This window comes from Moschus berezovskii, chromosome 13 (assembly GCF_049115385.1).
Source record: "Moschus berezovskii isolate FMDL1 chromosome 13, NW_MosBer_1.0, whole genome shotgun sequence".
Taxonomy (NCBI): Eukaryota; Metazoa; Chordata; class Mammalia; order Artiodactyla; family Moschidae; genus Moschus; species Moschus berezovskii.
Window position 1 is genome coordinate 67,465,196 of NC_142472.1, and position 17,015 is coordinate 67,482,210.

At 37.2% G+C, this 17,015-nt stretch overlaps 1 protein-coding gene and 1 long non-coding RNA gene across 4 annotated transcripts in view; one reads left to right on the forward strand and one right to left on the reverse strand.

Moving 5' to 3' along the window:
- Window positions 1–17,015, forward strand: part of LOC148775860 (uncharacterized) — a 43,211-nt gene that overhangs the window by 15,792 nt on the left and 10,404 nt on the right. The window lies entirely within an intron of this gene.
- On the reverse strand, window positions 1,449–16,933 carry LOC129556286 (uncharacterized). 3 transcript variants are annotated; one of them, XR_016038903.1, is made up of 4 exons: window positions 15,568–16,933; window positions 10,665–10,785; window positions 9,846–9,946; window positions 1,449–2,361 (listed from the first exon to the last, which is right to left on the reverse strand). It is a non-coding gene; the product is annotated as an uncharacterized LOC129556286 (long non-coding RNA). The 3 variants fall into 3 exon arrangements; XR_016038902.1 differs by having other exon boundaries at window positions 12,174–16,933; XR_008685956.2 differs by lacking the exon at window positions 15,568–16,933 and having other exon boundaries at window positions 10,674–12,036.

The following is a 17,015-nucleotide window of genomic DNA, read 5'->3' on the forward strand; positions in this document are numbered from 1 at the left end:
TTGGGAGAAGAGTAGAACCTTTGTTGTACCTCTTGGACTGTGAATTGCCACAAGTTAAACATCTTTTTTATAACTTCAAGTTACTTTTAAACACCTGTATAGTATCAATTTGAAAGAATACTCACATTAACAATTATTTCTACCAATAGCTGTGGACATTGTAGTTACAGATAGTAGAATTTTACTGAAGGGATCTTTGGGGTCATATAATCCAGCTCTCATCTTACAGAAAAGGAAAATGAAGCCCAGAAAAGTTTTTATAACTCATAACAGTAAGCTTGGCGAGCAGAGGAGAAGAAGGCTCCTAACACACTCTTTTGGCCTAACGCATGCCAGAGGGTAACAGGTTATAAGAAAAGTCTATAGTTAGCTACAGTTGAATAACTCTAAGAAAAAGACCTGCTTTGGTTCCTAAATACACATTTTCCCCTTAAGATTCTTACTGGATGATCCATTCCACCTTAATTACCACAAACACAAAAGGGAAGTGTCTTTACACAAATTAATGCGCCTACAAAATAAAACCCAAGAGAGAAGCTGGAGTTCGTTTGGCAGAGCTACAGTGTTGCACAATGTCTAGGGAGGACGTTTATACATATAAATATGTATACATACTGTAGCCTCTTAATTGTGCTTCAGGAAATGGCACTGACATACATTGTGGGTGTAAATGTTGCCTGCAGGAGTTGTACAGCACACATGGACACTGCAAATATAAGTTTTGTATACTGAACTAATTAAGGGAGGCTAACTGCCAAAACAGATCAACACCAAAATATAGCATGGCTCAAGGACATTTCTTGCTAAAAGAAACAAGCACTACAATAATTACTTTTCAAGGTCTTTCCGTACAGTCGCTTTCAGAACCAAAGTTCCAAGATCACCCTAAGGGTCTTTTCTCTTTCAACCTGTAGGAAAGTGAGTTTTTAGGGGAGAGGCTTCCCAGGTGACACCAGTTGTAAAGAATCTGCCTGCCAGTGCAGGAGATGCAGGAGATGTGGATTCAATCCCTGGGCCGGGAAGATCCCCTGGAGTAGGAGATGGCAACCCACTCTAATATTCTTGCCTGGAAAATTCCATGGAAAAGGAGCCTGAAAGGCTGTAGTACATGGGGTTGCAAAGAGTTGGACCATCACTAAGCACACATGCATGCGCGTGAGCGTGCACATACACACACCCTCTCTCCAAGTAGAACATGTTAACTTCCCTTCTCACTCTATTGGCTGTAACTTAAGTCACATGTCCATAGCTAACTGCAAGGGAGCCTGCAGACAGACTTACGTGTATGGCACAGAAGTGAGAGCATGGATTTTGATGCCTAGTTAACAGTCACTGCCCACTTGAGTGCTCACTCTCTCCACATATACACACACACACACACACAAATTCTAAAGTTATCACCAAAATAAATTAACTCATATAATTATGCTTCAAATAGACTACGTTAGTAGTGGAAGAAAAGGCCTTTTACTTAAGAATTAGATTCATCTCTACCCTTTCCCTCCTTCAGTTCAGTTCAGTCGCTCAGTTGTGTCCAACTCTTTGCGACCCCATAGACTGCAGTACGCCAGGCCTCCCTGTCCATCACCAAATCCTGGAGTTTACTCAAACTCATATCCATGAGTCAGTGATTCCATCCAACCATCTCATCCTCTGTCGTCCCCTTCTCCTCCCGCCTTCAATCTTTCCCAGCATCAGGGTCTTTTCAAATGAGTCAGTACTTCCCATCAGGTGGCCAAAGTATTGGCATTTCAGCTTCAACATCAGTCCTTCCAAAGAATATTCAGGACTGATTTCCTTTAGGATGGACTGGTTGGATCTCCTTGCAGTCCAAGGGACTCTCAAGAGTCTTCTCCAACACCACAGTTCAAAAGCATCAATTCTTTGGCACTCAGCTTTCTTTAAAGTCCAACTCTCACATCCATACATGACTACTGGAAAAACCATAGCCTTGACTAGACGGACCTTTGTTGGCAAAGTAATGTCTCTGCTTTTTAATATGCTGTCTGGGTTGGTCATAACTTCCACGGAGCAAGCATCTTTTAATTTCATGGCTGCAGTCAGCATCTGCAGTGATTTTGGAGCCCAAAAAAATAAAGTCTGTCACTGTTTCCTTTATTTCCCCATCTATTTGGCATGAAGTGATGGGACCAGATACCATGATCTTAGTTTTCTGAATGTTGAGTTTTAAGCCAACTTTTTCACTCTCCTGTCTCACTTTCATCAAGAGGCTCTTTAGTTCTTCTTCACTCTCTGCCATAAGGGTGGTGTCATCTGCATATCTGAGGTTATTGATATTTCTCCCAGCAATCTTCATTTCAGCTTGTGCTTCTTCCAGCCCAGCGTTCCTCATGATGTACTCTGCATATAAGTTAAATAAACAGGGTGACAATATGCAGCTTTGATGTACTCCTTTTCCTATTTGGAACCAGTCTGTTGTTCCATGTCCAGTTCTAACTGTTGCTTCCTGACCTGCATACAGATTTCTCAAGAGGCAGGTCCCTCCTTCAGGCAGAACTAATTGTTAATTAATGCATAACAACAGTCAACTGAAATCTCAAAATAAAGGAAAAAAGCAAATGTTTAGACATATATATGTATGAGATACAGATATAGATTAGAAGGAGGTTGGCTTGGTTTCGTTATCCCATCACCTACTCAAATTCAGGACTAAAACTTATAACTGGGCTATTTGTTTTAAATGCACAAGGCCATCAAGTTCCCTTTTAATTACAAATAAATTATGTCTGAAGAATATTCAGCTTTCTTACACAACACAGATAGTAATTCTATAAATAGTAAATTTAGTGTTTTTTTTTTTGTTTTTTTTTAGTAAGTTGCCATTTTAATCCTCAAAACTGTTCCCAATTACTTAGTTTTTCACAGAAGCACTGCCTGGCTGCAATTCTGAAATCATAAACAGGAAGTATGATATATAAATGTCAGTAAAACTAAAACTCAATCCTATGGTTTGATGTTTTTCTTCCTCTCATATTACCACATTAAAGTCTGATTTTATGTGTATTGTACTTAAACCAATTACATGAAGGCAAACATTCATTACCTGATCAGTTTTCTTTGGCAACCTAACAGTTTTGGGGGGCATAGAAAAAATATGTGGAATAACTTAAATGTCGTTCATCTTCATGGAGGAGGGAACAGAAATGACCTAGAAACTGCTGCTGATTTTGCACTGTTAGAAACTGCTTTCATGCATAGGTTGCACTACTTCATTGTTGCCAGAAGACAGTGTAGATGGAGAAAGAGGCCAGAGAGTGAATGACTCTTTATAAATACTTGAAAACCCATTACAGAAAGCATTTTTACAGTTTGCACCATCTTATTCCATTCCGATCTTCAGTAAATCCTTGAATGTGTTTCCCTACATTAATTCTGTTGTGAGACAACTAAGGAGTTGTTTAAGGAGTGCAGAAATTCAGGATGTTATCTCTGACTTCCCTATGAAGAAACTATGGTTCTTTCCATAGTTAGTATTTTCTATGTAACACTATTTCAGTGTCTCTGCTACCTGAACTTTTCTATGGAAATTCCAAGAAAAAGATTAAAATTGACCAGTCCAGTTTGTATATTACCTTAAATATTTCTGGAGAAATGTTACCAACATATAAATGCTGCTGTAAATCTAAAAGATGTTTCTTTAGGAAACCATTCCTGACCTTGTTCTTAAACTGAACACTGAAGGAATGAATTTACTCAAAGTCACACAATTATATGAGGGGGAAAAAAAAACAATCTATGTATCTAAACTCCCTTTCAAGGCAGATCACACAGACCCACAGAATATGTTTCAGAAGGAGGTAACCTGCCTATCTATCGAGGGTCTACCTTTCTGGAGACAGGAGGCACTGCTGAACTGCACATATGGTATTTAACACTTGAGGCATTATCTTCTAGTTTAAAATACAACATACATAAAATAGATACAGGAATATGTGAAAAGTAACATAATATGGCAACCCACTCCAGTGTTCTTGCCTGGAGAAACCCAGGGACGGGGGAGCCTGGTCGGCTGCCGTCAATGGGGTTGCACAGAGTTGGGACACGACTAAAGCGACACAGCAGCAGCAGCAGCAACATAATAAGAATACACTAATCAAGTACAAGCTACAAATAATTGCTATAGGGGATGTGGAAAATGAAGTAACTTAAAACTAGATGGATAATGGACAGAAGTTTAATGGAATCAGAAAGTCTTAAATAGATATTTTGAAAGTGCTGATGAGTTTGGATTCCCAGAGAGAAAAAATAACCCTTCATTTATTCATCAAATACCATATTTACTAAGTGCTTCCTATATGTTATATGCTAGGCATTGTTCAAGGCACTAGAGATGCAACACTATATAAAACTGCTACAGGCACAGGCAGGTCATCTCACTGACACGATGGGAATAGAGAGCACAAATATGAGAGTAAACAGAAATTAAATACTAGGTCTTAAATGCTAAAGGAAAAAGTGCTAGTCACTCAGTCATATCCGACTCTTTGCAACTCGATGGATTATAGCTGGTCAGACTCCTCTGTCCATGAAATTTTCCAGGTAAGAATCCTGGAATGGGTTGCCATGCCCTTCTCCACGGGATCTCCCCAACCCAGGGATCAAACTCAGGTCTCCGGCATTGCAGGCAGATTCTTTACCATCTGAGCCACCTATGTGCTTAAAGAAAGTGAAGTTGCTCAGTCATGTCTGACTCTTTGCGACCTCATAGACTGTAGACTACTAGGTTCTTCAGTCTATGGAATTTTCCAGGCAAGAGTACTGGAGTGGGTTGCCAGTTTCTTCTCCAGGGGATCTTCCTGACCCAGGGATCAAACCCAGCTCTCCCGCATTGCTAGCACACACTTTACCATCTGAGCCATCTGGGAAGCCCAAGTATTTATGTGCTTAAATACGAGGATGTTTCTAAATGGGAGAAAGATGTGTAGTGTGCCTTGAACTCCTTTTGTCATTATGGTCAGAACAAACTGCTTTCCCTTCTCAGTTGGTCAGCTCTCTTAGCCTCTTGGATATAACTTTATTACAACCAGAGTGACACAGTCAAATAAATACTACATGCATAGAGATTCCCAGCTGAAGTGTGCAGAGAACAAAAAGGGAAAGAATGGTTAATGGGAAGTTCAATTTTATGGCTCCTTTTATCATTCCAGTGGTTACTATCATATATTATCAGTCTCTTCCCAGAAACATCTCCCACTTGGTATTTGTCTGAGTTGTGATTCAATTCCTGAAGGTTCTGCTCTCCTCCTTTCAGGCAGAATCACTGAAAGGAGACTCCATGTAAATTCCTTTTTGCTACTGATACTTAATCAGGTTTTCTTTATTCATCCAGCAATACTTCTCTACAGACTGTTTGATGGAAAGTATTCTGTGTTTTGGAGAAGGCAATGGCAAGCCACTCCAGTACTCTTGCCTAGAAAATCCCATGGACGGAGGAGCCTGGTAGGCTGCAGTCCATGGGGTCGCTACGAGTCAGACATGACCGAGTGACTTCACTTTCACTTTTCACTTTCACACATTGGAAAAGGAAATGGCAACCCACTCCAGTGTTCTTGCCTGGAGAATCCCAGGGACGGGGGAGCCTGGTGGGCTTCCGTCTATGGGGTCACACAGAGTCGGACACGACTGAAGTGACTTAGCAGCAGCAGCATTCTGTGTTTTGTGTAAGCTAGTGGGGAAGAGGATAAGATGGGATGGGGGCTAGGGAGACCACCAAGAGGCTGCAATACAAGAGGCTACAATATAAATGACAATTAAGAGCTTGGATTAAATGGGCAGTTTTCAAAATGCAGAGGAACGTATTAAGTACCAACGTAGAGAAGTACTAGAAGAACTAACAAGTTTAGCAACTGTGTACCTATGGGAAGTAAAGAAAGAAAGACATAACCTAAGATTGCAAGTTTGAAGGTTCCAAAATTTGTGTTGTCACCAACAATAGCCAAGAAATTTGGAAAAAATAGCTTGAAGGAAAAAAGTGAAACTGATGTCAGATCTAAGCAGGATATCACTAGAAGACAGAGGACTCAAGCTTTCTTGATAACCTATTGGGCCTGCTGATGTACATGTGAAAGTCATTATTATATAGAAAATAGATTGAAACCCTATGGGCTAAAGGGAATGCAATGAACAACATCAAATGGCTGTGTATGATGAGGTAGCAATTTCAAAAGAAGTAATATGGCTTTGGAACTCTTCAGGTCAAAGATGCCCTTTACTAAACATTCTCTCCCTTTTAGCAGACCCCTTAGTGAGTGAGAATAGTAAACCTAACGAATAAAATTAAAAGACTTTGTTTCCCTGGATTATCTGTAGGTAGTAAGTAGGCAGAGCTAGGATTTAAGTCCAGCTCTGTTTGATTCCAATGCTACTTTTCTTAACTAATACTCTACTTTGCCTCCAAAAGTTACCTAAAAACAATACGTAAACAAAAACTGTTTGGCTATCCTAGATCATTTGCATTTCTATATGAATTAATTTTAGAATCAGCTTAACTTTTTTTTAAGCCTACTAGAATTTTGATTTGAATTATATTGAACCTTTAGATCAATTTGGGAAGAACAGACATATTAATATAAACCCATAAGTCAGGTAAATCTCTCCAGTTACTTAAGCCATTTTTAATTCTTCTGAGCGCTATTTGCTCTTTTCAGTTTTCAGGCTTTCATGCCTTTTTTCAGATTTATTTATAAGAACTTCTTATTTTTTATGCTACTGTAAATGCTCTATATTTTTCACATTTCCATTTTCAATTGTTTGGTGCTAGAATGTGGAAATATAAATGATTATTATATATTGATTTTATATCCCACTGTCCTGCTAAACTCAAGTTATCCTAGTAGCTCTTTATCAGTTCCACCAAGTGGAAGAAATGCATGATTTATTGTTGTATAGTTGCTCAGTCCGACTCTTTGTGACCCCCATGGACTGCAGCCTGTCAGTCTCATCTGTCCATGGGATTTCCCAGGCAAGAATACTGGAGTGCGTTGCCATTCCCTTCTCCAGATCTTCCCAGCTCAAAGAGCAAACCCGCATCTCCTACATTGCAGGCAGATTCTTTACCACTGAGCCACCTGGGAATCCTCCTAGATGGATGATTATATAAGTTTTATTTCCTCTTTTCCAATCTGAAATTTTTTTTTCCCCTTCCTGATTGTACTGGTCAGAACTTTCAATACTGAATAAAAGTGGTAAGACCAGAAGTCCTTGTATTGTTCCTGATCTCAGGGAGAAAGCATGCCATCTTTCATCAGTAGATACAAAGTTATTTTAGGTTTTGTGTAGATACCTTTTATCTGACTGAAGAAATATCCTTCCTTTCCAAGTCTGCTGAGTTTTTTAAAGTCAGGAATGAATACTGGGTTTTGTCACATGTTTTTTCTGCATCTATTAAGATGATCAGTTTTTGTTTTTTAGTTTAAAACGGTGAATTATACTCATTGATTTTTGAATGTTAAAACCAATCCTACATTCTTGAGATAAACCCAATACTATCCTTCTTATATATGGTTGGATTTTATTTGATAACATTTTGTTTAGGATTTTTACATTTATGTTTATGAGGAAGACTAGCCTGAGTTTTCTTGTTATGTCTTCATAGTGTTTGGGTATCAGGGTAATGCTGGCCTCCAAGAACAAGTTTGGAGGTATTCTCTCCTCTTCACTTTTCTGTAAGAGCTTATGTGTAACTAGTATTATTTTTCTTTTCCTAAATGTTTTAGAAGGATTTGTCAGTGAAGCCCTATGGACCAGAAGTTTTCTTTGTAGGAATATAGATATATATATATATAACTTATTTATTTGGCTGCATCAGGTTCAGTATTTGTGGTGTGGGCTTAGTTGCTCTGAGGCATGTGGGATCTTACTTCCCCAACTAGGGATTGGACCTCTGTCCCCTGCATTGCAAGGTAGATTCTTAACCACTGGACCACCAGAGAAGTCCCTGTAGGAATATTTTAAACTAATAATTCAACAGAACAATGACGATTCAGGTTATCTATCTTCTATTGTATCTATTTCTTCTTGAGTAAGCTTGGTAATTTATAATCTTTCAAGGACTTTGGCCCTTTCATCTAAATTGCTGTGTTGTTTGCCTGAAGTTGTTTATAATATCCCCTTATCATCCTTTAAGTACCTGTAGAATTTGTAATGATGTTACCTCTCTTATTCCTGATTAGCAGTCTTCCTGATGTGTCTTTTTTTTTTCCAACCAATCTGGCTAAAGGCTTATCAGTTTTACTGACCTCAACGAACCAAGCTTTCATCACACAGATATTCTCAATTGATTTTTTTTCCATTTCATTGATTTCCACTTCAATCTAAATTATTTCGTGACTTTTTATTTTTCTTGCTTCTTTGTGTTTAATTTGCTCTTCTTAAGTTGAGGTCATTGCTTTGAGGGTTTTTTTTTTTGTATATTCTAATACAGGCATTTCATTTATTCAGAATTCAATGATGTATTTTTATTCTCCTTCAGTTCAAAACACTTTCTGATTTCACTTTTGAGTCCTTTAATCAATGGATTATATGTTTCAAAATATTAGGGATTTTCCAGTTAGCTTTCTGTTATGATTTCTAATTTAATTCCTTTGTGGCCATAACATACTTTGCATGATTTGAATCCTTTAAAATATACTGGGACATATTTTATGACCTAAAACAGAGATCAGAAAACTTTTTCTGTAAAGGCTCAGGAAGTAAATATTCTAACCTTTGCAGGCCAAAAGGTCTGTCAAAATTTTTTTCTGTTTTTCCAAGAAACCTTTCTAAATATGAAAACCAGTCTTAGTTCACAGGGCAATATAAAACCAGGCTAGATTTGGCAGTAGGGCAATAGTTTGCTGACCCCTGGCCTAGAAATGCTCACTCTGGGTAAATGTTTCATGTATACTTGAAAGGGAATGTGTATTCTGCTATTTTAGGTGGAATGTTCTAGGAAGTCAATAAGGTAATATTGCTGAATAGTGTTATTATTATAGTTTATTACATCCTTGTTAGGCTTCAACTTTTTCAAGCAGTTATTAAAAGAGGTGTACTGAAATCTCTGACTATAATCGTAGATTTTTCTTTTTCTCCTTGCAGTTCTATCAGTTTTTGCTTCATATATTGTGAACCTACTGTTATTTGGGGCATAAACATTTAGGATTGTTATGTATTCCTGATTAACTGGCCCATTTATTATCATGAAATGACCTTCATTATCTCCCGTAATATTTTTCACTTTGAAATCTTCTTTCTTTCATTATGTTAATCTAGCCATACCAGTTTTCTTTTGACTAATGTCAGCATCAGCATGGTATTTTCCATCCTTTCATTCTTAACATTGTTGTGGTTTTGTATATAAAGTGTTTTGCTTTTATCCAATCTGATAATCTCTGCCTTTTAATGAGGATTTTTTAGATCATTTACACTTAATGTGATTATTGATATGCTTAGATTTAAGTCTATCATCTTGCTGTTTTCCATTTGTTCTATTTATCCTATGTTCCATTTATTATTCCTTTTTTCTGCCTTTTTTCAGATTGAATTTTTTATGGTTCCATTTTTTTCTCATTTGTTGGCTTACTATCTAATATTGTTTTATTATTCTGCTGGTTGTTTTAGGGTTTATAGTCTGTATATATAACTTATCAGTCTACTTCCAAGTGATATTACACTACTATATGTACAGCAAATATACTTTTATTTTTCCCTTCCTGGACTTTATGCTATTGTTTTCATATTTTTTTACTTATGCATGTTGTAACCCCCATAATATATTGATATTATGTTTTTTAAACAGTTGATTATCTTAAAAGAGAAGTAAATAGAAAAAAATCTTACATAGTTACCTTTTCCAGTGCTCATCATCCCTTTGTGTCAATGTGTATTTCCACCGGGTATCATTTCCCTTCTGTCTGAAGAACTTCTTTAACATTTCTTGTAGTGTAGTCTGTTGAAATTTCACTCTGTGAATTTTCAGTTTCTGTAACACTCTCAGTTTCAATGTGGGTAAGCATATAATTAATCAATTCCCTGCCACATACTACTATAAATAACGTTGGCTAAACTGTAGGAGAAAAAACTGAAAACTAATGTATTGTACAACCATGAAATAGCCTAGAACCTTGCCTATATAAGTCCAGCTTTGGGCAATGGGAATTTTAAGTATTCCAGGGTGTTAAAAGCTGAATAAACTTGGATCATCTTCTAAAATATCAATTTTACTCAGAGATTTTGAAAAAAATTATAAGCATTATATTTATATTAACCTTAGGACTATTGTGGTATATAAAGCACTTTCACTTTAAATTTAAGACAAAGCGCAAAACTAAAGAAAATTCTAAAAAAAAAAAAAGAAAATTATATCTTGGGACCCAGATTTGGGGGCAGTTATTCACTCTTCTCTACTATTAACCAAACTTTTGTGGAAAAGTCTGACTTTGATGATTATTCATGATTTTTTAAAACCTTTCCTAAAATTGGATGCTGTCAACAAATGTAGATTATTCATAGATTTTTATTTAATTTGAATATGTATTTCTAAATTGACCACTATATCCTGTTATTCAGCTCATGAATCATTTCTTATTGTACTCATAAAAAGTGTACTTGATCTCAAGTTTTTAACACACCCATCATTATTCCTGTGAAGAAGGACTTTTACTTACAATTCTCACCTTGGCTGGTCAGTATGCCTGCATCAATCAGACCCTGCAACATTGTCCAATGTTCTGATTCCAGTCCAGGACAGAGTAAGAATGCACATAAACAAGCCTGTTAGAAGCAGGCCTAAAATAAAGATAGAAAAAGTGTTAGTCGCTCAGTCACATCTGACTCTTTGCGACCCCATGGACTGTAGCCCACCAGGCTCCTCAGTCCATGAAATTCTCCAGGCAAGAATACTGGAGTGGATAGTCATCTCCAGGGGATCTTCCCAATTCAGGGATCGAACCCCAGTCTCCTGTATTGCAGGCAGATTCTTTACCATCTGAGCCACTAGGGAAGCCCGAAAATAAAACGGCTTATTATGAAGACCTACCAGAAAATCCAATTCTAAGATTGCATCCTAAGGAAATAAGTCAAAAATTTAATTATTTTATTGTTCTTTTTACCAGTAGAGAAAAATTGGCAGGAATCAATAAAAAGATTCCCAAATAAGAAACTGCTTATTTTACAACCTAATATTCTATAATAGAATACTTATTCAGTCATTAAAGTATATTACAGTTGAATACCTTTTGCTCAGAAATACATATGAACAAAAAAAAAGGTGTGAAAATTTATTCACTCCATTTACTCCCTTAACACCTGCTTTCTTACCTTATTTTAACTTCAATTCTCAGCTATTCCATTTTCCTTCAAACCACAATCTTTCACTACCTTCACGTCATTTCCTATCCAGCCTAGATTCCCAGGCTCATCAATCTCTCCTGCTTATAACCTTGCTCCCTCTCCCATTCTTTATAGCATGTATTATACTTTCACTTAAACTCACCTACACATTTATCTTTTATGTTTCCTTTATCAGAAAAAAAAAATCAAAAGTTTATCAGCCATGAATCTCCATTTCAGTCCCACAATTTAAGTTATACATGTAACCATCTTTGCCTCCTCTCTATTCTGAGAGGAAGAAGTATCCTTCCTTTTCTTTTCCAGCTCAGTTCCTCTACTTACACCCTTGATCCTGTACCAGTATTGAATATTTCCTCATATCTTAAGGTCTTGCTTTACCTTTATCCCTATTTTTTTAATCCCTTCTCTTTTTAATCTTTCCTCTCTGCTGTCTCTTCCCCACATTTTATAAATATGTTAAACTCTTTTCACTGTAGAATCTCCTCCTCTATCTTTTAACTTCCTCCCTATAACTATCCATTCTTTAATTCTATTTTGTTTTGTTTTTTTTGTTAGGAATTATTATCTCCATTTTTATTTTTATTTTTTTTAGGTAATTATTTTTTTATTGGAGGCAAATTATTTTACAATATTATATTGGTTGGTTTTGCCATACATTGATATGAATTTGCCCCGGGTTTACATAAGTTCCCCCTCCTGAACACCCCTCCCACCTCCCTCCTCCCTTTATCCTCCCTCTGGGTCATCCCCGCATGCCAGCCCCGAGCATCCTATAACATGCATTGACCCTGAACTAGTGATTCGTTTCACATATGACAACATACGTGTTTCAATGCCATAATTCTATTTTGAATAAGAGATGAAAAGTTTTGGAAATTCCCTGGCAGTCCAGTGGTTAAGCTTTCACTGCTGGTTCCCTGGGTTTGATCGCTGCTCAGGGAACTAAGATTCCTCAAGCTGCATGGCGTGACCAAAAAAAAAGAGTGAGGGAGAGAGCTGAGGAGACTTGGAATAATATAAATTTAATATAACCTCTCTCAATTTTAATATACTTTTCAACTCAACACAAACAGAATTCTGCTACCATCAGTACACTGAATGTGCACTGCAAACATTCTGGCAAACAATACTAATAACAAAATTGTCATCATGTTTTTCAATTTATTCCACTCGTGTTTACTGTCTGACCCTCCTGACTTCTTTCCTTCTGAATCTTCTCTCCCATCAGCTTCTCAAGCACAGTTCAGTTGGGGCGCCCTTCCCTTCCTCTGCTATTTCTTATCGGTTCTTTATCTTCCTCCTCTTAATTTGCCCATTTACTAATGCTGGTTCTCATTTCCTCTCCATATATTCCATCTCTATGAGCAATGGCATCCCCTGATTTTAACTATCACCTATTTAATGATATCTGCCTTCAGCCCAGGCCTTTCTCCGCAGCCTCGGACACATAGATGCTGAGCTCCCTTGTGAACTTCTCTACATGGATACCCCACTGGCACTTAATCTTCCATATTCAATATGTCTTCACTGAGTTTCTCATCTCCCTCCCCTTTCCTAGTTTTCCATTTCACACTTTTTCATATACACACATACATAGAAGCCCCATTCCTCCTCCATTTGTCTCTATTCCAGTAAAACTGTACTGTACAACCAAGCTGGGAACTAGGGAGTCATTCAAGACTCTTATCTCTATTCCAGGTATAACATCCAGTGCAAAATCTCATTATTTCCCTCCATGGCTATAAAACTACACAAAAATACTTCCATTTAAAAAAAGCACATTTTCTAACACTCCCTCTAGTATTCACACTATGGAACAACAATCATGTTATCTTACTAGCAAACCATGAAGGTTTTATGTTGTTATTTAGTCACTGAGCCATATCCTTATCCTGGTGGGCTGCTGTCTATAGGGTCGCACAGAGTCGGACACGACTGAAGCGACTTAGCAGCAGTAGCAGCAAGCCATATCCAACTCTTTGCGACCCCATGGACTGTAGTCCGCCAGGCTCCTCTGTCCATGGGATTTCCCAGGCAAGAATACTGGAGTAGGTTGCCATTTCCTTCTCCAGGGGATCTTCCCAACCCAGGAATCAAACCCAGGTCTCCTACATTGGCAGGCAGATTCTTTACCACCGAGGCATCAGGGAAGCCCTATGGATGTTTATTTGGAAAATATATAGCTTGCACTACTTCCAGATACTAGAAGCCTTGTTAATACCCCTGTACCTAATGGTAGTTAGCACACAGCAGTTATTGCTTAACTCTCTGTTCATTTCTGAATAAAGTAAATGTGACATATTTGAAGTTATCTATAGTAATGATTAAGCTGCATTTTACACAGTTCAATAAATGACAGGACTCATATACTACTTTATAATTAGGGAGGAAATGTTCAAAAATAAGTTCGCAGATCCAGTTTTAAGGGCAAATAAAATTATACATAAAGTATCTTTACATCAAGTAATTTAGAAGAAGCTTTAAACTTTATTATAATTAACAAATAAAGCAAAGAAGAACTAAAGAGCCTCTTGATGAAAGTGAAAGAGGAGAGTGAAAAAGCAGGCTTAAAACTCAACATTCAGAAAACTAAGATCACGGCATCTGGTCCCATCACTTTATGCCAAATAGATGGGGAAACAAAGGAAACAATGACAGACTTTATTTTGGGGGCTCCAAAATCACTGCAGATGGTGACTGCAGCCATGAAATTAAAAGATGCTTGCTCCGTGGAAGAAAAGCTATGACCAACCTAGACAGCATATTGAAAAGGAGAGATTACTTTGCCAACAAAGGTCCATCTAATCAAAGCTATGGTTTTTCCAGTAGTCATGTATGGATGTGAGGGACTATGAAGAAAGTTGAGCGCCAAAGAATTGATGCTTTTGAACTGTGGTGTTGGAGAAGACTCTTGAGAGTCCCTTGGACTGCAAGGAGATCCAACCAGTCCATCCTAAAGGCAATCAGTCGTGAATATTCATTGGAAGGACTGATGCTGAAGCTAAAGCTCCAATTCTTTGGCCACCTGATGTGAAGAACTGGCTCATTGGAAAAGACCCTGATGCTGGGAAAGATTGAAGGCAGGAGGAGAAGGGGATGACAGAGGGTGAGACAGTTGGATGGCATCACAAACTCTATTGACATGAGTTTGAGCAAGCTCTGGGAGTTGGTGATAGACAGGGAAGCCTGGTGTGCTGCAGTCCATGGGGTCGCAGAGTTGGACGCAACTAAGCAACCGAACTGAAACTGATATGTGCTAACATTTTTCACATCTAAGGATTAAACTTTAGGAATCTCAATTTTATATAGTAGGAAAGGAAACTGAGTATAAGTAGAGATAGATGAAAGGACCATTAGATTTAGCTACATGCTATAAGAATTTCTTGTCAGGAAAAGGTTTCCTATCTACTATACTCTATCAGTGGTTTTGCAGTTTATTAGAAGTTCTGCAGTTAAGTCACACCAGTTTTGGGTTGTTTTGCCAACAGCATAAATACCTAATTGTAAAAACCCCGTGTTTATAAAAATACATCTTCCAAAAGGGGGAAAAAGTTCTTTGGTTAAGTATATGTGTGCTACTTCTCTACATGGAACACTGAAATGAATTTAATCTTCTGTTTCACTTCAAACATTATTTTTCTTTAAGGGTTTCTTTAAAATTAGCTATGTGGTCTGTATATACCATCCAAGTTCATTGGGTCAAAAGTTAACAGTATGGGGTCATCAAGTAAATTAAATGTTAACAGCAAAAATTAAAGGACTTAAATTAAAAACATAGGGCCTAATCCTATGATGAAGAAAAGTAAGGAAAAAGTGTTCCCTTAAGAGCTATAAACTGTTCACCTATTTAAAATAAATTACTTCTTCAGAGCTGCCTTAAAAAGTTAATTTGTTTAAAACACGTAAGCATTTCTTTGCCAAAAGGGAACGTGAGGTATTTTAGTCTCCTTATTTCCCTGTATATTTCTTCTGTAAGAAAAAATTTTTTACATATTAATAAGAGAAATGGAGCATGAAGCCAAACTGGTCACATGGCCTCGGTCATATCTCCTAGAGCCCAGAGAGTTCCAGTTTGACTTCTGTTTGCTAGAAATGAGTAAGAAATCAATGTCAGTAGATTCTTGTCCTCCTCAACTTCTAGGAAAAGGTTCTTCCCAAGTCAAGAAAGCCTCTGAGAAAGCCATGAAATGTTTTTTACTCATGGTAAAGTTTACTTACCATGTGTGCCTACTCAGTCGTGTCTGACTCTGCGACCCCATAGACTGTAGCCCACCAGGTTCCTCTGTCCATGGGATTTTCCAGACAAGAATACTGGAGTGGGTTGCTGTTTCCCCCTCCAAGGGATCTTCCTGACCCAGGGATCGAACCCACATCTTCCTGTGTCTCCTGCAGTTTCTTTACCACTTTACTCAATGTGAAGTTTATTTATTAAATCCCTTCAATTTTCTTTCGACACAGAGTCAAGAATATATCCATTTTTATTATTTACCAGTCCTTTATATTATATAAATTGTTCCTCAAATACACACATTTTAATGGCTAGACAAAAAGTTAACCGACCCCTGTGTATTTCAGGCCATATATGGTACATGATCTACCATTTGGGGTGTCAGTTTTTGAGATGGGCTCTGTTAAACTGGAGAATAACCAGAAAAGGGAACCAAGAGTATGAAGTGTTTAAAATCATAAGCCACTAAAGAAACTAAGGATATTTGCAGAGTAGAGGTTCAGTTGTCCTCATGGTTGAAAATACTGATAGTCATACTTAAGGGGTTATCACATACAGATGGGAATGAATTTGTTCTCAGCAGCTCCAGGGGGCAATTACAAATAGGTGTGCTTCACCTAATAAAAGTCTATGATTCTAAACATGAATAGGCTAACTTTCCTTTACTAAGAAAATTTAAATTATTTTAAAATAGTATTTCAGAACACTATATTTAATATATCATCTGAGGTCAACACTTTCACACTAATTATTTAGAAGGTAGATAACTGAAACAAATGGGTTTATCCCTTTCCAAGTATCCTTATTGTAATGGGTTGGGAGCAGGGTAATTCATACTTCTTTAGTAAATATTACCATTAATAACTGTAAATGAATTTTAATTTAGTCCTACAATCTGTGGCCAAGAATACAGAAGCAAAACAATTTCTCAAGTAGGGAAAAATCCTAACAGAATCAGAGGTGAAAATATGTATGCCTGTCCTAAGCCACTTTCAGAAACTAGGGCTCAAAACCATGTAAAGCAAATTTCCCCAAACAGAAGTGTATCTCCTGATCCATGTGTAAATTTTCTCCTATATAACTAACATGGATATACTCTAAAAAGAAACTACTCTAAAAGTAGTTTCTTTTTTTTTTTTTTTGTCTTTGATGACTTTTAAAGGGTCCTCCCAAAATATTTATGTATAATAAAGTACTTATAAACTGATACCTAATTAACCAAAGCATATACTTATGAACCATTTAAGTACCTTCTGAGGAGGACTGTATCACTGTTTTATCAATTTAGTTACAGGGAAAGACTATCAAAGTTACTTCACAGAACAAAGATATTATCAATATCTGAAATAAAAGACACACTTGCATTTTAAAAAGGGAATGTAAATGGGTGAATATATGGGAAGAACTCATCACATTACCAACAAATTTCAGTGAATGT